The following is a 22,674-nucleotide window of genomic DNA, read 5'->3' on the forward strand; positions in this document are numbered from 1 at the left end:
AATGGAATATTACTCAGCCATCAGAAAGGATGAATACTTACCATTTACACTGACGTGGATGGAACTGGAGGGTATTATGCTGAGTGAAATAAGTCAATCAGAGAAAGACAATTATCACACGATTTCACTCATACGTGGAATATAAGAAACAGCGCAGAGGATCATAGGGGAAGGGAGGGAAAACTGCATGGAAAGTCATCAGAGAGGGAGACAAACCGTGAGAGACTCTGAATTATAGGAAGCAAATTGAGGGTTGCTGGAGGGGAGCTGGGTAGGGGGATGGGGTAATTTGGTGTTGGGCATAAGGAGGGCACATGGTGTGATGAGCACTGGGTGTTGTACGCAACTGATGAATTATTCAATTGTGCATCTAAAACTAATGATGTACTATCTGTTGGCTAATTGATTTTAAATTAAAAAAATTAAAGACTAAGATATAGTAAGGTGTACAATAGGATCCAATAAATGTTTTTTCCTCTGTTAAATTATGATTGACATAAAATGATCTATTTAAGATGAGTTAAAACCAACTTCTGATGACTAATGCATAAACAAGCAGCTTAGTGCTGGGTCATAGTTTGCTAAGAAGTGATTAGCTTAAGTTTTGGGTCAAATAAAGTATGGATTTCCAGAATATCAGGGCCTAAGAAATTGTTCTATGTGCAGATCAATTAGTTTCCAAATTGGAAGAACTTTCAAGACCATTGGAAAAGACTTGCATATAATGAGTCTTCAGGAGAGAGGAGCTAATGATGGAGTGAACACCTCACAATTCAGGGGCCTTGTCTGTAAGTATTTGAATTTCATCCCTCAAACAGCCAGACAAAGGATGAGTAGTCATCGCCACTGCCTTATGATTTTTACAATGTGTAGATCTCTTTATTTTCATTAACTTTCAGGGTCATCATGTTTTGAAATTAGGATGGAGCAAAAGGACTCACTCCTCCTGCCAAGTAACAAATTAGCATCTTACATTGTTTATTAACAGCATCCAATTGCAAATGTCACCAAACAGCTATTAAACAGTGAATGTTATGCACAAAACTCAATGGTGCATGACACCTCTGATTAGCTGCAGTTTTTTCTGAAAGGGTGATTATTCTTAGAAGGAATATTTCATTACCCTTAATCTGAGTCCAGTTTATGCAACCATAACCTGAAGCCTCATAAGGTATGTAACCAAACCTCAGTATAAATCTATCAATGCCGTGGGTTACCTTAATGAACCATCTGTATGATTGAAATGCACTATTCTAACTATTCTAAGTTATATCTCAGAGCTTATTAAAACTCATCAATTGCATTGTTGAAATTTTAAAAAGATTCTACTATTTTAATGCATGATTTGTATTACCCTTCACTTGAAACAAAACAGTGTTCTCTGCAGTTTCCAAGCAACACATCTTTTTCAATTACTATTTAGCATTGAATTCTGTCCCTAGATTCCTAATGCACTTCCCTTCCTCATTGTGTGTATATTCAGAGTCTTGCAGAAGAATGAAACTATTCCATTACTTTGACCAAATCTGCTGTATGTCCTGTGTAAACCTTTTGTAAACAAGATAAATGCATTAGGACATTCAAAACTGAATTACATCAGTTGAACTTTCAGCAAAGAAAGAATTCAATTTAGTTAAAACTCTATTCAAAAACAATTTTTACTGATTGGAATTTTCATCTTATTTAGTAATAGAGGAAAAATTCTGAACTCAGCCATATTCACTCTCACCTTGTAAGATAAGATTACAATTACAGAGCAGAAATAGTTTCACTAAAACAGGTTCATAAATGTGACAATGAAACACATGTGTTTATCATGTGCTTGGCCTTGATTTAAGCCTTTGACACATATTAGCTTTATAATACTCAAATTAATGCTTAGATAGATAAGTTAGCTACTAGCATTAGTCTCATTTTATAGATGAGGAAACCAAGACAAGGGGAGTTTATATATCCCGAAGGTCAAAAAATTAACAAATGGCAAAGGCAATATTTGAACCAAGATGGCCTGACTTGGAATAATCAATTGATGTTCCAAAATTGTCATAATTGATAGTCTTAAAGTTAAATCCAATGATCTACCAAAATAAATTATTGGAGAGTTTCAACACATCCAAAATTAGTTCTGAGTTTTATATGTGTGTACAGCAATCATTTCATTCAAAAAGCAATAATTTCAAAGTAAATCTTATTGAGGGAAGTATTACTGGAGGTAAAATGAGACACATTTCATTTGCTGTGCATGGAGTTCGTTCCACACCCACTGTTCCAAGGGCCATTCTTAGAGTATTTCTCCAGAATGTCCACTGCTGTTTCATGTTGCCAGGGTAAGTTCGCCTGAAAAAATAGTAAGGATATGGAAAAGGCTTTACAAAGTGGCTATTGTTGCAGACAAGAGATTTTCCATTGACTGACTATTGGGGATAGAGCCTCTTTCTGAGTGTTTCTCTGTAAATGTGTGTGTTATTGGTATTTTCCAGGCCAGTGAGAAAATCAAGTTTAATAAAAATTGCTCTACTTATTTGCTTTAATAGATATGGTTTGGTTTTCCCATATACAGACAGTGATTTAAAAACTTCTTAGCTTTCTAGCAAGTGTTGGAAACACATTTTGATCAAGTGGTACTACCCAGAAGACAAAAATTGGCCTCAGAAAAAGATGCTTTAATGCTTGGTAGGTTTTCTTGGGTAGTGGGCAGAATTTATACATAATGAGAATATGCAAGGAATTTAATAGTTTTGATATAATTATCCAGCACAGTAATGTAAAATGCTTAGCCACATTCCTTCAGCAGCCAAAAAAGGAAAAAAAAAAGTTTGCCATAGATATGTAAGAATAGTCCTGGGTGGTTAGCTATTTTATGTGCACTGCTGTTGGGATATGTATTCTATGCTCTACTGTTTCAAAGTCCAAGATAAATGGTACAATTCTCAGTCTTTACCTTTGGTGCCTTAAAGACAAATGTGTGGAGGAGCTCAAGTTCACCACTAACTGTGCCTGGATAAAATATGCCACTCCATTTGTTCTTTTGCTAGGTAGTTGGGGATTATCTACTAAATGCTTGCTATCTCATTATACTGAACAGAATTAAAAAAATTTAAGTGATTAGGAATACCTTACCATGCATCTTGAAACAATGACCATGTCTACTTCTTAAAGGAACAGTTATTTAAATCATCTTTTCATTTTGGTTCACCACTTTATGCCAACCTCAGTGCCTGGTACAGAGCCAGCAGAACACCTGACAGTGTGTTAAGAATTCCTACTGTGTACTGGGTTAGCCAACCCCACACGAGCGTACATGGTAGCATAAAGAGGAGGATCAGAGCCACTACTGTTAACATCACTACCACTCAGATATGAGACAGTACTAGTCAAACCTTGAATGATTCTTTCTGGCCAATGAGAAGGAAAGGCAAGTGACTCTATGTGTGTGGGATGTGGAGGGAGGTGAGAGTAAGAATAGGGGCATCAGCAACAATCTTTATGAAAATTATTCTGTTTGCTTTACTTCCAGATTTGTCACCTTAAATCCATTCTCTGTCGTTGCCAGAGGAATGTTTCTGAAACATAAATATCATCAGTATTCTATTCCCCACATAAATTCCTTTAATTTTCTTCCATACTCCAACATTTTAAGCATTATCTCTCATTACCAACCCATGTTGTTTATGGTCCAGACATACTAAAGATGATCATGTCTTTGCATGAAGAACCAAAGCAAAAACATTAGAAAACTCAGAAACATTAAATATATAAAACTACCACCATTAATAGCTTTTCATCTCCACTTTTCCTCCTATTCACCTACAGGAAGTATCCTTCCTATAACAGGTGCTCATTCAAAATGCATTCCTCTATTTATCCATACTACTTTCATCCCTTCTTTGCTCCCTTCTCAGGAACTGTATATGCCAAATGTGCTTGGCCCCTCCTCATATCTTTAAACTCTTTTTGCGTGCATCCTTCCAATTATCATTTAAACCATAATTTAGTACTTTCCATAAAAATTTCTTCCAAAGCCTGTGTTCCTCTTTGTAACTACTATTCTCTTCCCTATACTCCACAACTCAACTTCCACAACTCAACTTATTCATAGGCCAATGAAATCAGTGTGACTTCTCCTGCCCAAGTCACCAATGACATCAAACATGCAAAAACAGTAATTGGACTCTATTGACTACTCCCTCCACTGTGAGACAGTTTAGCTTCTAAGTTACTGCACTTTTCATAGTTTATTTATAACCCCAATTCTTCCTTCTTTATACCCTTCCTAGTTTCTCCATTTCTGCTAAAACTTTAAATACAGGAGTTCCTTGGGGGCTTTATCCTATCCTCTCTTCTCTTTTAAAACTATACTATCCTGTAAGGAATCACATCTCCTCCCATGGAATAAAAAGCAGTCTATATATTGAAGGGTCGCAGAATGTACTACCCCAAATAGGACACTTTGGCATATTGACTATTTTGAGATGCAGTTACCTAAAAACAGCAAATGATGGTAGAGGTTTTCTCTGAACTCCCCTTCCTCAAAATGAATTCTCCAAATGGAACTCAATTGTCAAAAGTCCACTTCCTGAGAATGAGTTTTATTAACCAAGGGAGGTTGACTCATCAGAATAGACTAGAAGTTAACACTACACCCAGATAAGATTTGTCACAAATTATCACAAACTACCACACCTCCCAACTATTCTAAGGACCTGTTCATCCTAAACTCATGGACTCTCCCCTAAAAGGCCTTCAACACTCCCCTCTTTTCCCTGTTAAGATGATATTTAAACCTGAATCTTAAACACCCTTTTGAGTTACTTATTTCCCCCCTGGGTATCTTCCCACCTATACATGATATAAACATGTTAATAAACTCCTGTTTTTCTCAGAAGAACTCAGAAGACAAAAATTTTTCTTCCCCTACAATGCCAATGAACTCCAAATTTAACTATAGGTGAGACCTCATTATTAAGTCCTATGCACACATATCTGACTGCTTATTCAGTATTTCCACTTGGATAACTCTCAGGCATCTTACAATCTGTCCAAATTGAATATTTAATCATCTCCCTTCCCCACCCCATCCATCCTTCCTCCAATGTTTCCTTTCTCCACTGATAGCCTCATTACTTGCTCTTACCCTCAATATCCTTCATAACTGATTCTCTCCTCTAGCCAATCAGTGAGTCCCACTTTTTATCTGATTGTACCTCAAATCTGTTTACTTCTCTCCCTTTGCAATATAATTCATTATAATCAGGCCAAGCTAACACTGTTACCCATACAACTACACTGGCCTCTAAAAACCTGTCTTCCTATGTCTTCTCTTTGTTCTGACTTTACCATTGGTTACAGAGAACCTATAATTATCTTGAAAAAAGTCAGACTTGTACATCTGATCAGGCCAATTCACTCCTCAATATGCTTTGCCTTCCCACTGGTCTTAGGATAGCTTTTAAAATCTTTAACCTAACTGACAAAAACCCACTGTATTCACCACCACCTAGCTGATCAGTTTCAATTTAATGAACTCTTGCAACTCTGTTTTAGCTACCTCAGTCTCCATGTCTTTATTTGAAATAAATTCTCATTTCTCCCCTCAGAACACTGCCTATATATATATATATCCCTCTATCTAGAAGCTTTCCCCATTCCTTCTAGCCTTGAAAATCTTGCATCACCTTTCAGATCATCTGAGATTACATCTTTCAATTCTAGAAATCTGTGCTTGACTCTCTAGGCTATTTAGGGGGTTCCCTGTTATTTTTTCTTCATGTAATATTTAGCAAGTGAACTGAAATAATTTATGTGATTTTCTGTTGCATGTTTGCATAACCTACCAGCTATGAATTCCATGAAGCCAAGAACCTTGTCTTTATTTTTCATCACACTCTGCCAAATCGATACTAATTAAAACTCTATGAAATGGATTGGATAAATTATACAACAACATTACAGAGGCATTTTTCTTTAGTTATTCCTTACCTCTAGCAGATATCAGAGATTAGGGCATCAACTATCATATAAGAGGTTATTTTGAACTTTGAGGATTAGCAAGAGATGCTTACAATTTCATCCTGAGAATCCTATATGTCATATGCTAGATCTCTCATACTATATTTGAACTTTAGAGATTTAAAAGAATCATCTGAAGTTTATCTATTACTAGTATCAAGACCAAATAGACATTCATTTATTGCATGTTTTATTAAAACACATGAGGTAACCTATAAGAAAAATCAGGGTAAAAAATTCTCAATAATACTCTTAATCATTTGACTTTACGTTTTTCCCTTCAACCTATTTGTAGAATAATTAAAGCAAAAGAGGTCATCTTAAGAATTTTTACTTTCAAAAAAAAAGTTCATAATGTATTCAAATCAACCATTCCAGAAAATTTCAGATTACTTCATTTGGTATTTGCTCACAAGTTGCAGATGTTATATCCTATTTATATTCATGTCCCATCAAGAAAATCTAAAATGTAAAATAGCAGTTGGTCCTTTTGAAAACCTAAATTATATAAAATTGAAATAGTACATTTTAAAAATATAGGATTGGAATTTCATAATTAAGAATACTATTTTCAAAGAAAGAATACTATTTTTTAAAATGATTTTATTTATTCGAGAGAGAGAGAGAGCGCGCACGTACACATGAGGGGGGTGGGGGAGGGAGAAGCAGACTCCCTGCCAGCAGGGAGTCTGGCATGTGGCTCCATCCCAGGACCACGGGATCATGACCTGAGCTGAAGGCAGACACTTAAGCGACCGAGCCCCCCAGGTGCCCCAAGAATACTATTTTCATGTAGATTTCTATTAATATAATACTCATCTTACAAAATCCAGTTTATAGCACAATAACTAGAAAATCAGGGGACTATAAACCTCTTTCATAGTGTTTGTACATATTTAATATCTATCTTCATTCAAAATTTTAATAAACTAAGTTAGAATCTTTGGCACTATTAAGGTTTCAGTTAAACATGAAAACTGAACACACAGCAAGGAGCAGGAAGACCTGCAGTATTAGTCTTGTACTGTTTCAAAACCACTGTGAAATTATTATGCTCACCGATATACAACATTCAGGTACAGAAACTCAATACATCAAAACCACATACAGTGAATCACAGTGCTCTTGACATACACAGCAATATGCCTGTTTGAAGATATTTATCAACTACAGTTTTATTAAAATTGTGGACTGGATGGCTACTTGTACTAAAAGTTTATCTTTCTACTGAGATGCATGATACAACAGAGCTGGAATGGAGTGTAGACATTAGAAGTCAATGTTTGAAAGGATGTTTTACCCACATAACTTATTCGCCTAATCATTCTATTCCTTCAGAGATAGTATAGAATTGACAAATGCAATATTCTTCTAGGTGTGCAGTATTTTGCTCTATGCATACAGCAAATGTAATACCACCATTTGATTTCAGTTAGAGATTATTTAAGCATTGCTTAAATTTTTACAACACAGATAAGCAAGTTAAAATGGAAAGGTACAATTATAATCAAAATCTTTTTTTTTTTTTTAAAGATTTTATTTATTTATTTGACAGAGAGAGACACAGTGAGAGAGGGAACACAAGCAGGGGGAGTGGGAGAGGGAGAAGCAGGCTTCCCGCTGAGCAGGGAGCCCGATGCGGGGCTCGATCCCAGGACACCGGGATCATGACCTGAGCCGAAGGCAGACGCTTAACGACTGAGCCACCCAGGCACCCCTATAATCAAAATCTTTTTAAAAACATGAATTCTTACCAATTTGTAATAGAGCATCACATAAATGACTGCTTTTCTCGATTTCATTCCAGCGTTTCTTCTCATGGGCACCCAACCTCCATATGACACAATGCACACAGAAACAGTGAGGCTTGGAGGAATGACAAGTACCTAAATGTGAATCCTACTTTTGAGAGTTTGAGCTCTCTCCACTTGAAAAATCACTTAACATCTCTGAGATAATTATATCTACCTTCAAGCAAGATTATGAAGACTGGAGATAATATAAATGGACCAGCCATACTTGGCTCCTACCACACAGAATTGTGGATGATTTTAATAGATGGTCAAAAAGAATCCTGTATATGTCCTGTAAGAAAATATCTTCCATCTCCTTAAGATGGCAAAGAATTCAAGACCAAGAACAGAAATATCTGGCAGAATTACGGAAGAATAGAGAATCTTCTTTACACCAGAAAGCAGTAGAAGAAATAATTAGTATTTAAATAGTGCCGATTTTGTGCTGGGTGCTTTACATATTCAGTATCATAATTCTACAAAAGTCCCATAAAGTAGAGTTTTTAAACTCCAGGTCTTCTGAGAGGGTACCATGGCTCCAAGAGCTTAATGCACTTTTCTTGTTGACTCCACAGCCCATGTTCATTCTGTCCCAGGCTGGGGTCTAGAATCTCTATAAAGGTCATCCATGATTCAGGAAATACATTCAGTCGGAAAGCCTAGAACTGCCTTCTAGTGAAGGGCAGAGAATAGGTCTACAGGTGCATGGAACTGAGGTCACTAAAACTTCCTGTCCAGATCTTTAATGGGACACAAGATGGCAGATGGTGTTCTGGTAATATCCTAATTCTGGATGTAGGTGCTGCTGGTGTACAAGTACAGTAACTTCCAGAAAATATATCAATATGTATACCTTTGTGTATTTTATGTATCCCCACACATATATTTGCATTTATACATACACGCTTCTAAGTTTTTATATATAGTTCCTTCAATGTAAACAAAAAAATCAATGACCAGTGTGCACTTATAACAAAGGAATCTGGACCTAGCACAAGGGAGTAAGATAGAGCTCACTGAATTAAATGCCATTTAAGCTTTGACCTGAAAGAAGAATCTAACCAGAGTTAAATGGCAACAGAAAAACTAAAATGTGTACAAAAATGGTACAAGGTCAAGGAAGCATTCACAAATGGAGGAGGACATTGGGAGACCAGCCAGTGTATTATTGGAATAATCTGAACAGAGCAAGCTGCTTCTAATAGGTATAGTTTGTGAGTGCAATGAGAACATTTACTAAAAAAAAAAAAAACAAAGTTAATAACTTCACAAGAAAGCAAATGTTAAAATCTCACACCTTAAGTTAATATTAGTCATAACCCAACTTTTTGGAGGAATACAAGTGATTCTTCATGATTAGAGTATTTTAAAGGGAGGTCCTGCTGTGAGAAAAGTTTAATTGGTTGTTTTCTATATTCTGTGAAATGCACTTTTAAGAACTTGCTCCTTGGTAGCAAAATTGGCATTTTGCAATGTGTGTGGAACCTGTATTATGATGAGACATAGGGACCTTTTCAGGGATGGAGCAAACCAGCCTGTTGGACATTTATATTCAGCTTTCTAAAAATTAAATAAGAACATAATTTCCCAGGTTAGCTCAGAGTTTCTGGTTGCCTGTGATTAAGAACTGGCTGGAAGAAAGAACAAGGAATGTCATTAAGGTCTGGACTATTCTGATTATTTACAAAATCTACTCTTACTTAAGGCAGTTATTCTTAAAGTGTCATCCACCAACCAGCAGCCTCAGCATTACCTGGGAACCCATTAGAAATGAAAATTCTTGGGCCCCACCCCAGATCTACTGAATCTAAAACCTGGAGTGAATCCAGCACTGTGTTTTATAAGCCTTCCAAGTTCTTCCAAAGAACACTGAATTTAGAAAACCAGTACTTAAAATTTCCATTCTATCACTAATCGCCAGGGAAATGCAAATCTAAACCATAGTAAGATATCACCTTACATGTGTCTGAATGCCTGGAATCAAAAAAGGAAGTGTTGGCGAGGATGTGGAGAAAAAGGAACCCTCCTGCACTGTTGGTGGGATGTAAAGTGGTGCAGCTATGTGGAAAGCAGTATAGAGATTCCTCAAAAAATAATTAAAAATAGGACTACCATATGATCCAGTAATTCCACTAGTGGGTGTACACTCAAAGAAAATGAAAACACTGGGGCACCTGGGTGGTTTAGTTGGTTAAGCGGCCGACTCTTGATTTTGGCTCAGGTCATGATCTCAGGGTCCTGGGATCAAGCCGCACACTGGGCTCTACACTCAGCGGGGAGTCTGCTCGAGAATTTCTCTCCCTTTCTCTCTGCCCCTCCTTCCCCCTCAAATAAATAAATCTGAAAAAAAAAGAAAGTGAAAACACTTAATTTAAAAAGATATTTGCATCCCGATGTTCATTGTAGCATTATTTATAATAGCCAAGATATGGAAGCATCCATAAATGAATGGATAAAGATGTGGTATATATACAATGGAATATTACTCAGCCATAAAGAATGAAATCTTGTCATTTGCAACAGCACGGATGAGCTAGAGGTTATTATGCTAAGATGAAATAAGTCAGAGAAAGACAAATACCATGATTTCACTCTTATGTGGAATCTAAAAACAAAACAAAACAAACGAGACAGAAAAAAACAACAGATTCAAATTGAGAACTGGTGGTTGGCAGAGGGGAGGTGAGTTGGGGATGGGTGAAATAAAGGGGATCAAGAAGAACAAACTTCCAGTTATAAATCATGGAGATATAAAGTACAGCATAGGGAATTAATTCGTAATGTAGTATGGTGACTACGCTTATTGTGGTGAACACTAAGTAATGTATAGAATTGTTTAATCAATACATTATACACCTAAAATTAACATTGTATGTTAGTTTAAAAAAATTCCACTTTAACCTGTTAGTTGGAAGCTGCATAAGAGGAGGTCATACATACCCAAGAACCCCTCAAATGTATCTAGTCCCATCTTAGTCTGGTTTTTGAACATGCTATCAACATACCTCAGCAACATGTATAGTCCATCCTTTCTCCTAACCCTACGCACAGCAATAATCATGTCCCCTTATCCCACTGCAGCATTACCTCCTCTAAATTCTTCAGCTCATGGCTATTTGGCTTCCACCCCAAAGACTACTTCTCTTTGGTAACTGCAGTGAGTGCCTCATTGTTAAATGTCAAATCATGGTCTTAAACTGCATGAATGTTTATGGTCTATGTCCTACCAGAATTTTTTTTTTTTTTTTTAAGATTTATTTTTTTTATTTTTTTTTTATTTGACAGAGAGAGACAGAGCGAGAGAGGGAACACAATCAGAGGGAGTGGGAGAAGGAGAAGCAGGCTTCCTGCGGAGCAAGGAGCCCGACGTGGGGCTCGATCCCAGGAGCCTGGGATCATGACCTGAGCCGAAGGCAGACGCTTAACGACTGAGCCACCCAGGTGCCCCCCTACCAGAATTTAATTGCTATTAGAAAGGTGATTTTTCTGTTTTGTTCACTATTCTGTTCCCAGCATCTGGAGGAGTACCTGGCACAGATTACTTGCTCAACAAAGTTTATTGAATAACAATGAAAATAACTTGTTTTCAATTCCTCATCCTACACATCTTTGGGGTACTCTACAAGGTTAACAAACTCCATTAACACCAATATTCAAAACCATCAAATCTCCACCATTGACTTCAAAAGTACTTCAGTTTCTAGCTTTATTTGTATGGTTCTCAGTCCTCTTTTTCATTCTCCTTTGCTGGAGAGTCTTATCTTTGTTTTGCAAGCTCATCCATTCAGAGACAGAAAATGATAGTAATTAAAGGAAGCAAATTTTGAAATCAGATCCTATGCAAATTACACTCTGAGCCTTGCTTTTCTCATCCATAAATTGGTGCCCTGATATTACTTATCCTGCAGTATGTTTTTTAAAGATTTTATTTATTTATTTGACAGAGAGCGAGAGAGCACAAGCAGGCGGAGTAGCAGGCAGAGGGAGAGGAAGAAGCAGGCTCCCTGTTGAGCAAGGAGCCTGACGCGGGGGCAGTCGCTTAACCAACTGAGCCACCCAGGCACCCCTATCCTGCAGTATTTTGAATACTAGATGAAACTGTAAATTCTATCAACTGACCCCTACTATGTTTTGTTGATGATCCTCTGCAAATGATGGAAATCACGAACCTCCAACTTTTAACTGTTTCAGATCTACATTTGCAACTTCCTGATGGACAGCATAGATATTTTTTTTAACTTTCTATTCAACTTGTGAAGACCACACTGATAAGTTTTTCTCTTCGGATGACTTGGAATCCTTTGGCTCAATGCTCACTTCTCATCTTCAATATCCAATCAATAAGCTATAATTTTTTTTAGTGACCTAATAATCCTTTCATATCCAAAATGTTTTTTTTTTTTCCATTTCCACTGTTACATCAATGGTACACAATCTGTAGACAAGCCCATTACAATAGTCAGCAAATGCTGTGTGCATTCTTTCCAGAATCTATTATTCCACATTCTGCAGCCAGAGTGCTGCTTTAAAATACAAATATATTAAGACTATCCATTGCCTTCTCATTGTTCTTAGCAAAAATGAAGTAATTACTATTCCAGTCTAGTAATCTCAAATTGGTTCAGCTCAATCCCAGCCCTCTAATGTATAGAGAATGTTCCTCCCTAAAGCATGCTAGAGATCTTGGGGGTACACACTCTAGGATGGCCATAAATGGTAGCCAAAAATGGTTATGCACATCCCATGGCATGGATAAAAATCAGATGGACCCATATGTAGTTCTGATCAGCGATCCTGAGTTATTGAGAAGGCCTCATGCAAATGAATATGTTTTGCAAGCCCCTTTCACTTATTTCCTTCTGGGTCCTCTAGTTTTTCTCATTACGCTGTTCAGGTTTCCCAATCATTACAATCTAACACTTCCTGCCTCCTCTGCCCCCCCCACCTCCAACCCCCATCAATTCTAGGATCCCTAGGTCCACATCTTTTTCTTTCCACTGGGAGGACAGGAAGGCAAGGACAACCAGAAACATTTTTTGACATCTCCCCAAAATCAAAATATGAATTTTTTTCTTTTCCACTCAAAGACAGAAAGGGCTTTAACTTCAAATATTCCAAGGTTGTGAGGAAAAACATTTGTCCTAGATCTTTCTTAAAAGCACTCAAGAAAAGCAAGTAAAACCAATGCAAAGGTGGTTGAATGTCCAAATCCTATTGCATTAAAAGAGAAATTCTTCACATGGTCTATGGCATTCTTCCTGGTGCAGCCCTTAGCCATGTCTTCAGTCTCCCCTCACACCATGAACCCTTGAACCCTCTTTGCTGTCTTCTGAATTCACTATTGGACTTAAACCAGTTTCTCACACTTGCCAAGCCCTATCCTGCCACTGGAATTGCTCAGGCTGCTCCTACAGTTTGAAATACCCTCCCTTTCCTTCTTCACCTCAGTGAACCCTCCCTGTTCTTTCTCAGCAGCAGTCACTTTCCTCATCTCCTTGACAAGATAAAATACTTTACTATTTTGCACTTTAATAGCACTATATTCTTACGTGCAAGATTTATAGTAAGCACTCTATAAAAATTAATGAAACTAAAATTAGTAAATACTTTAATAAATTATTTTTGCAGGGCCTATGGTCTAAGTTTGCAATTCATTTATGGGCTTCTCCCCCCCAACTATTACTGATCTGCTGCCAAGAATGAGCCCTTCATTTTTTACTCTGCTAACAAACTCCATGACTCAAATTTCTTCCCTAGACAGTTTTATATTTCCTGCTGAATCTGATGTTAAATTCTCAAATGTCAAATATGGTTAAGTTCCTTTTCTGCTCAAAATCCTTCACTGGTTCTTCATATGCATAAGGGATAGATACAAATATCTTAGCATGGTAAAGTACTTGCTAGTCTGCAAAGGAAACAGTCAATAAAACCAAAAGACAACTGACAGAATGGGAGAAGATATTTGCAAATGACATATCAGATAAAGGGCTAGTATCCAAAATCTATAAAGAACTTATCAAACTCAACACCCAAAGAACAAAGAATCCAATCAAGAAATGGGCAGAAGACATGAACAGACACTTTTCCAAAGAAGACATCCAAATGGCCAACAGACACATGAAAAAATGCTCAACATCGCTCGGCATCAGGGAAATCCAAATCAAAACCTCAGTGAGGTACCACCTCATACCAGTCAGAATGGCTAAAATTAACAAGTCAGGAAATGACAGATGTTGGCGAGGATGCGGAGAAAGGGGAACCCTCCTACACCGTTGTTGGGAATGCAAGCTGGTGCAGCCACTCTGGAAAACAGTATGGAGGTTCCTCAAAAAGTTGAAAATAGAGCTACCGTACGACCCAGCAATTGCACTACTGGGTATTTACCCCAAAGATACAAATGTAGTGATCCAAAAGGGTATGTGCACCCTGATGTTTATAGCAGCAATGTCCACATTAGCCAAACTATGGAAAGAGCTAAGATGTCCATCAACAAATGAATGGATAAAGAAGATGTGGTGTGTGTGTGTGTGTGTGTGTGTGTGTGTGTATATATATATATATATATACACACACACACACACAATGGAATATTAGGCAGCCATCAAAAAAAACAAAAAAAATGAAATCTTGCCATTTGCAACAATGAGGAGGGAACTAGAGGGTATTATGCTGAGCGAAATAAGTCAATCAGAGAAAGACATGTATCATATGATCTCATTGATATGAGGAATTCTTAATCTCAGGAAACAAACTGAGGGTTGCTGGAGTGGTGGGGGTGGGAGGGATGGGGTGGCTGGGTGATGGACATTGGGGAGGGTATGTGCTATAGTGAGTGCTGTGAATTGTGTAAGACTGATGAATCACAGACCTGTACCTCTGAAACAAATAATACATTATATGTTAAAAAAAAAAAAAAAAAAGTACTTGCTAGTCTGAACTCTTATCTTTGCCTTATTTACCTACTTATAGTACTCCAGCAAAGTAGCTTCAGTGTTAACTACATCAACATTATCTGCTTTACCATAGATACATACCCCAAGTTCCTAAGGGTTAAAGAATATGTACAACAGAAGCTGAAAATCCATTGAACTTGATATGGGGCAGAATTAAAAAAATTAAACAGACTGGGAAGACCTTATTTCCCTTCATGTCTCAGTGAGAATTTCCCTCCCAGATACACGTTTGATTACCCCATGTTTTGCCTCCCTGCGTATTTTTTTTCTCTTAACTTCTGTTTTCATTATTTTTAAGTAATGTGGTTTTACTGGAAAACACGTTGTAAGTAAGTGCTGCTGGTTGTATTACTGATGATTATAGTAACATATAATCTGTCAGAAAAAGGAAAGTTTGAGTTTATTATTTTATGCATCAAAATAACATGAAAAAAGAGAATTGGATGGTCCACTGGTGCGTCCAGAGTGCTACAGCCACATCATTTGGGCATGATCAAGAACTTGCTGTTTGAAAGCATAAAGATGTGGCCTTGGCAGGTCCTGAGCAAAGGGGGCAAGGAAAAAGTCTCCTATAAGGAAAGGACCTGTGAAGGAGGAAGGTTTGCCACAGGGAAAGTGACAGATCAGCCTGTGGGTGAGGCTCTAAGGGAAGCAATGCCCAAAGTCGTGAAGTATGTGGGAGGCACCAGTGACAAGGGAATCTGGATGGGGATGACAGTTCCTATTTCTTTTGCTGTGTTTCCCCAGTGAAGATGGCTCCCTATGGAAGAAATTCAAAGTCTGGTTTCAGATTCCAAACCAGCTCCAGAACAACCTGCCCAGTTCCTACTGATGACAGCATTAAGATGGAGGACAGGGAAAGCATCAATGTCTCTTCCTTGCAGTTTGGTGATTATGTCAAGGAAGCTTACTATGTAGCTCATGTGGCCCAGCTGCGTACCACCTCGGAGGACACAGACACCTGACAGAGTGACTTCTACTTCTACACTGGGTATGAGCCTCCTATGAAGCCCTACGGATGTCACAATGAGGTCTGCCTGGTGAAAGCATGAATGACTCCCTGAGCCAGCACTTCCTGAATACGTGCTTCTGTGTCTACTTCCTCAGGGGAGAAGAAGGGGAACAAAGCTTACAGCTGTATCTCCAGCTTAACCAACTTTCCTTCAAAGCCAGTTCCTGCCAATTTTCTGAAATAAACATACTCCATCTATGCTCCTTTTCTCAAGGTGGGAAATAATATAGCCAAGATAGGCAACATCCTTCTAACAGACTTAGAAAGTTCTGTGGTGGACCATAAAAAAATCCAGCAACATTTTCCCAGCTATGTGGGTCACTAAAAACGGATTAAAAAAAAAAAAAATGAACCATGAGAGACTATGGACTCTGAGAAGCAAACTGAGGGTTCTAGAGGGGAGGGGGATGAGGGGATGGGTTAGCCCGGTGATGGGTATTAAAGAGGACACGTATTGAATGGAGCACTGGGTGTTATACGCAAACAATGAATCATGGAACACTACATCAAAAACTAGTGATGTAATGTATGGTGATTAACATAATAAAATAAAAAAATGCAAAAAAAAAGATTATCCTAAAATTAAAAAAAAATGAAAGTAAAAAATGACTGAAATTGTATTTTTGTCGTTGAGAGAAAAACATGGTTTATGCATGATCTTTCATCTGTGGTTCATATAAGACCTTTGTCTAAAAGAAACTGAAAATACTAGGGACAACTGGATATGATGAGGCAGTGAAAAGAACTTCTGCAATATTTAACTGAATACGGCCCATGTATACGCAACACCATTCAGACCTAAAGGAAGGATGTGAAGGTGAGTAAATAGAAACTACTGTCCTCAAGTAGCTTAGTTTCTCATGAGGGCAACAGGCAGACATATGATTGCATTTAACAAAGGGCACATAGCGTAAAGTACCAAAAATTCTATAAAAACTAAATGCTTCAGCAATGCCTGAGAAGGAAAAAAGATTAATTTTTACTGAGATGACTGGATCTGACTTGATGATTTAAGTGACATTTGACCTGAGTTGAAGACAGTGGAAGGTTTGATTAGCCAGAAACAGGGAACAAGGTCACTCCAGGCTAAGGGAGAGGTGGGAGGCAGAGCTTAGAGGTACACAGGGCATGACCTCTTTGGAGAAAAGCAGCGAGAACAGAGCTGAGGTTCACATAGTTCTTCTGTAAGAAAGTGATTCATATAAGAGATGAGGTTCAAAGGACAGATTGGGGTCAGACTGTGAAGTCATGAATACCATGTGAAGAAATTTTTATGACCACAGCAAGGGACAACAGGAAATAGCACTTTTTGTTTTGTTATTATTTGAAAATGACCAGGATTTAGTTTTTAGCTATTCTAGCTCTAGGGCACTGGGAAACACACAAAAAAACTGTCTTACCCTCTCCATCTCCTATACAATAAAATTATACCTATTAAACTATGGGGTTAGCTTGTTTTATTTTTTAAATCATTTACTCTGTGCCAGGCTCTGTTCTAGAGCTGGTGATGTAGCAGTGAAAAAAAGAAAAAAAAAAAATCCGTGCTTACATGAAGATTAGATTTTTGAGGCAAAGCCATTAAGAAACAAGCCCACCCATGGTATGTAATGTGGAGATAAATTCCACAAAGGGAACTATAGCAGAGTAGGACGGTAGAATGGCAGAGGCCACTATTCTAAGTTGTTAGGGTAGGCCTCACTGAAGAGGAAACTGTTGGTCAGGTTCCCACATGGTTTTGTGGTGTTCAAAGTCCAGGCAGACAAGACAGCAAGGGAAACCTAGGTGAGGACGGAATGTGCAGCAGTATAGTGGTTGAATTGCACTATTCGAAAGGTATAGGCCGCAGTATTTTCATACCGACCAAATGTGAGATGTGAAAAAGTAGTCTGGGATAACTAATGGTTATTTGGCCTGAGCATCCAAAGAAATGAAGGGGTCCTTCACTGAAAGCATCCTTTAGTGAAAGGTGTCAGAATACAGCAGGAGGAACTGGTGAGGAATAGGATCAGGACTTTTGTTCAAGATTTCCAGTGGCCAACTCTTATACACATCTTTAATTCAAGGTAAAGTTGAGGTTGGAGACACACATTAGGAACCATCAGTGAGTGCAGAGATGGTGTGTGAGCTTGGGAGGGCACGAGATTAGTCCCAAAGAAAGAGAGAACAGAGAATAAGACAGGGTACAGAACCTCCGAGTTTTCTTATGCATTAGTGTTGAGAAAATGAGTGTCCAACATTAGCATCTGAGGAGCAATGGTTAGTGAGGAATAAAATTGAGTATTCTAGAAGAAAGGTAGAGTAGTACATCAAGAAGGAAGGAATGATCAATTATGGGCAAGAAATAACTCAAGTAAGATGAAAACTCCGAACTTAACTAGACTGAACAACATGGAGTTCTTGATGAAAGCAATCAGAGCAGTTTGAAGAATAGTAATTTGGTAGGCTTAAAATATTTCCTATCAAAAGTTCCTCATACTGTAAGATCTTATTAAAAGACCCAAAATATTTAACAAAAAACTAAACTTTTTAAACATGAGAAAAACTTTTTAAAAACACAGCTGAAGAGTATAAAGGAAATTTTTGAAGGCCAAAACAAACAACAACAAAAAAAAACAAAAAGGGAATACTGTTTCCATGACATGCTGTCATGTAACAAACCTTGTACCAAGACTAAAATGGTTTTTATTTGTGAAAAGCATTATTTGTAACCACCAAAAAGGGATAGGAAGAACAACAAAATCTAGGCCATACAACTGCCTGGAGCTGAATTAGAGACCCTAACATGAAGCCGGGAATCTTGCAGACCTAAATCATCAGTGAAAAGGGTGATGTAAAAGCAAAGAAACAAACAAAAACCACAGAAAGGGTGGAAAAAAAAAAAAAACAACACTCATTTGTCACAGGCTTGGATCTTGTGGAAGAGAAAATATATATACTAAGTTTTTTAGACCACAAGTCACAGTTCACACATTTTGATGCCTGAATACATTCTTTAGGGTTTCTGTCCTCAGTCTTACCTGGTATTTAAGTAAATCTTCAATTGGAAATGTCTTCAGATATCCAGAAGCAAATGCAGAATTTTTCTATAGGAATGACGCTGATCTGTGGCCACAAAGAATTCTCAAATTTCCAAATACAAAAAAGTAAATGAAATAGATGAAGGAAAGGGACACCATAAATGAAAGTCAAAAAAAAAAAAAATTAACAGAATGAGCAGAGATGCTATTCTATGAGGTGTTTAGAAAAATTCTCACAACAAGGCAACTTTTGTCTTGGGCTTCAGACTAAGTATCTTATTTGGACCTATTTTCCAGTGTGCTAATTTTTTCTTAAGCTACCTGAAGTCTTCCTTTACCTCTTAGATTGAATACTCAAGTTCAGTTATTATATTTTTGCAGCTTTATGAGTCTAACCCATTTGATTTTTAACACTTTTTAATTCTATAAAATTCTCTGAAAATGTTTTCTGTTTTCTCTAACCTCTTTAACATTTTAATGAATTATTAAAAGTCAGTGTCTTATTAAACCCATCTTGATCTTTATGCATCTTTGTTATGTTTTTATTTTGGGCTTTTGTTATCCACTTTTTACCTGGGGATATTCCAGGTGAATTTTGATTGAATTCCAGATGTGTAAAAAAATAGAGAAATTTTGAAGACCTGAGTCATCTTCTCTAGAGGGAATTTCTTTTTGCTTTTAATATACATCTATGGGAGAGGGCAGATCTCCTTAATCTGAGTAATGTTTAAGTTCATCTGTAGTTGGGCTTACCTATTTCTTATTCACTCTTTTCCTCAACTAAGTTAATGGAGTATTTACCAAGGCCTCTCTTTGCCCTCATGCAATCCAGTTTTGTACCCCATTCCTGTAAGACGCTCAAATTTTTCAGCTGCTAAAATCTTAGTTTCCATTCCACACCCAGCTTCTTAGCCTTATGACTCTTGATTAACGCCTAGAAGGTAGGTCTAGAATATTAGGCTCACCTTTTTGAAACACTCTGAATATCATATTGTATGTTAACTAGAATTTTTTTTTAAAGCTCAGCACATTTATTTTTTTAATTTTTTAATTAACATATAATGTATTATTTGCTTCAGGGGTACAGGTCTGTGATTCATCAGTCTTACACAATTCACAGTGCTCACCATACTACATATCCTCCCCAATGTCCATCACGCAGTTACCCCATCTGTCCCACCACCCTCCCCTCCAGCAACCCTCAGTTTGTTTCCTGAGATTAAGAGTCTCTTATGATTTGTCTCCCTCTCTGGTTTCCTCTTGTTTCATTTTTCCCTCCCTTCCCCTATGATCCTCTGTCTTGTTTCTCAAAATCCTCGTATCAGTGAGATCATAAGATACTTGTCTTTCTCTGACTTATTTCGCTAGAATTTAAATACTTAAAGAAAAATAAACACTCTGCCTTGTTAGCATTTGAATTCTCTCATACAGATTCCTTTAAAATATTTTTCTCCCCTTTACTAGGAACAGATCTGAAATAAACCAAGCTGCTGTTTCTCCAAACAGAAAGCCCACAGATACAATTTTACCTCTAGGAAGACAATTGGGAATGTAATTGTGAAAGGTTACAGAGGACCTCAGACTGCCACTGATGTTCTGCTCTATGGCATTCATTGTATTATTTTTATGCCAGATACAAACATATTAGCCTTACATAATCTGTAATGTGGATCCTGTATCTTGAGAAAAAAAAAAAAAAAAAAGGTGGAGAATCAAAGAAATGGGAATCAGCAAGTACAGAAAAGTTTTTGATTTTGTTTCAAAGGGGAAGCTGAGAATTTGGACACTATTTGAAAGGATTTGGAACAGAAAGTAAGAAAGTGTCTACAATCCAGAATGCTTCCATGCTGATGGGAGGTGGTAGGAGATTGAATTCATCACCTGAAACACAAAGCATGGATACTTATGTAACAAGAGTACATATTTAAGTTTCTTTCTGACCTTTTAATCATTTAAAAATGCCAGCTGTGGGGAGAAGAGATGGGCAGTAAGGAAATAGGTGGAAAAAGTCAAGATGGGGTCTTGGAAAAAATAAAGATGAGGTGAAGGGTGAGAGAAAGTGGGGAGTTTATAACAACTCTTGGATTGGATTTCTAAACTCTGTAACTGGGAGGAAAGGAAGATAGCCTTGCATGTATTAGAAAAAGTAATGTCAGTTTACTATATTAACACATAGTTCCAGATCCCAAGAAGGAAAGCAATAGTCTGTTTGGGAAATTACTTTGACACGGTTTGTAACTTGGTATGATGTCCATTATACCTACAAGAACCCATGCTATGGCAATAGGGTAGTTTTAATAGGGGCGGGCTGCCAGGTATGCTTACGTTCTACTTGAATTCAATTGAACACTTAATCCTGAGCTTTGTAAGGGTCAAATAAAAGCAAAATAATTCTCTCATTGCCATACTTAAATGTCCTAATTTCTTTCTCTCAAGGAGTACAATTATCTGAAATTAATGTTCAGCTGAGCGAACAGAATCTCAGAGCAAGATAGAGGAAATTCATGTAATCCACAGGGGATATGCTCTCACTGGGATTGCTGGTTTGCATTAACTTGGTAAATCTGGATTCCAAGAGCATTACAGCTCTGCTTGAGATGGGGAGTATTTGTCAGTTAATTATGCTATGCTGTACATAGGGAATAGTCCCCTATGTACAAAACCAGAGTCACTCTCACTCAGAGAAGGTTATAAAAATATGAGAAATTATGGGAGGATAAATTATTTAATTTTATTTCACTTATTACCAACTACCAATACTAATATTTTCCCAAAGGGAAGAAAACTTTACGATAATGTTTTTAAGAAAAATTGTCTTACTATAAAATGTGCCATCTCCCATTTGTTTCACTGTATTCTAGAGCTATCAGTCTTATGAAGCAATAAATTTCTGTTGTATACTCCATAAGCTCCTGTGATAACATTTTATATTGCTTGACTGCTGCCTGAAGGAGGAGGGTAAACTATTATTTCAAGGTGCATTTTGCATCCAAGGAGACTAGACCTGTTTATTGCAATAGTCCCATTTTTTACTCTAGGGCAGTGGTTATTAGATATGAAAGAAAATGAGAAGGACTGGTTTCTCTTCCCCAAGGAAAGGAGAAGGGAAGAGAGGAGAGAGAAGGAAAAAATGGGAGGGGAAAATAAACCAGTGAAATCTTGGGAGGTGGATACTAAGTGGGTGGTTGTCTATTGAGGCAATCTGTTCCTTGGGAGGTGATTGGCTGAAATGTCTTAATATCAACAAGCAGTATTAGATATTTGTTCTGTGATAAATGCTGTAATTCTAATATTGCTCTGTAGGAGGTAGTTTGTTCATGTGGTCCATGAGGAGGTGATTAGGTGTCATGTTTGATGTTTTGGATTCAATGGTATTTTCTCAAAATTCATATATTGAAGACCTAACCCCTGGTACCTCAAAAAGTAACCTGATTTAGAAATAGGGTCATTGCAGATATGGTTAAGATGAGGTCACTTTGGAGTAGGGTGAGCCTCTAATCCAATACACCTGGTGTCTTTAGAGTCCTGTGAAGAGACATATACAGAGAGAAGATGATATGAAGACGTAGGAAGAATACCAGCTGCAAAGAACACCCAAGATTGCCAGCAATTCACCAGAAGCTAAAAGAGAGACATGCAACAGATTTTCTCCAGAAGCTCTCTAAAGGAACCAATCCTCCCACAATTTGATCTTGGACTTTCAGTCTCCAGAACTGTGACACAATGAACTCCTCGTTAAGCAACCCAGTTTGTGGTACTATGCTATTGCAACCCTAGCAAACTGTTATTTTTTTAACCTGGTGAGAAAGAGAAACAACATGAAAGTAATTTGTTCCTCAGAGGTGGAATCACCTGGTGTGTAAGTTCGGCTCCTCTGAGAAATCGATGCC

General features: G+C 37.5%; 2 pseudogenes; both read left to right on the forward strand.

The window, feature by feature from the left end:
- The first annotated feature begins 8,559 nt into the window (after positions 1–8,559).
- LOC118528612 (heme-binding protein 1 pseudogene) lies at positions 8,560–15,807 on the forward strand (annotated as a pseudogene).
- Positions 15,808–16,541: 734 nt separating this feature from the next.
- LOC118528610 (heterogeneous nuclear ribonucleoprotein A1-like) overlaps positions 16,542–22,674 on the forward strand; it is a 96,642-nt pseudogene continuing 90,509 nt past the window's right edge.

Source organism: Halichoerus grypus, chromosome 4 (assembly GCF_964656455.1).
Source record: "Halichoerus grypus chromosome 4, mHalGry1.hap1.1, whole genome shotgun sequence".
NCBI lineage: Eukaryota > Metazoa > Chordata > Mammalia > Carnivora > Phocidae > Halichoerus > Halichoerus grypus.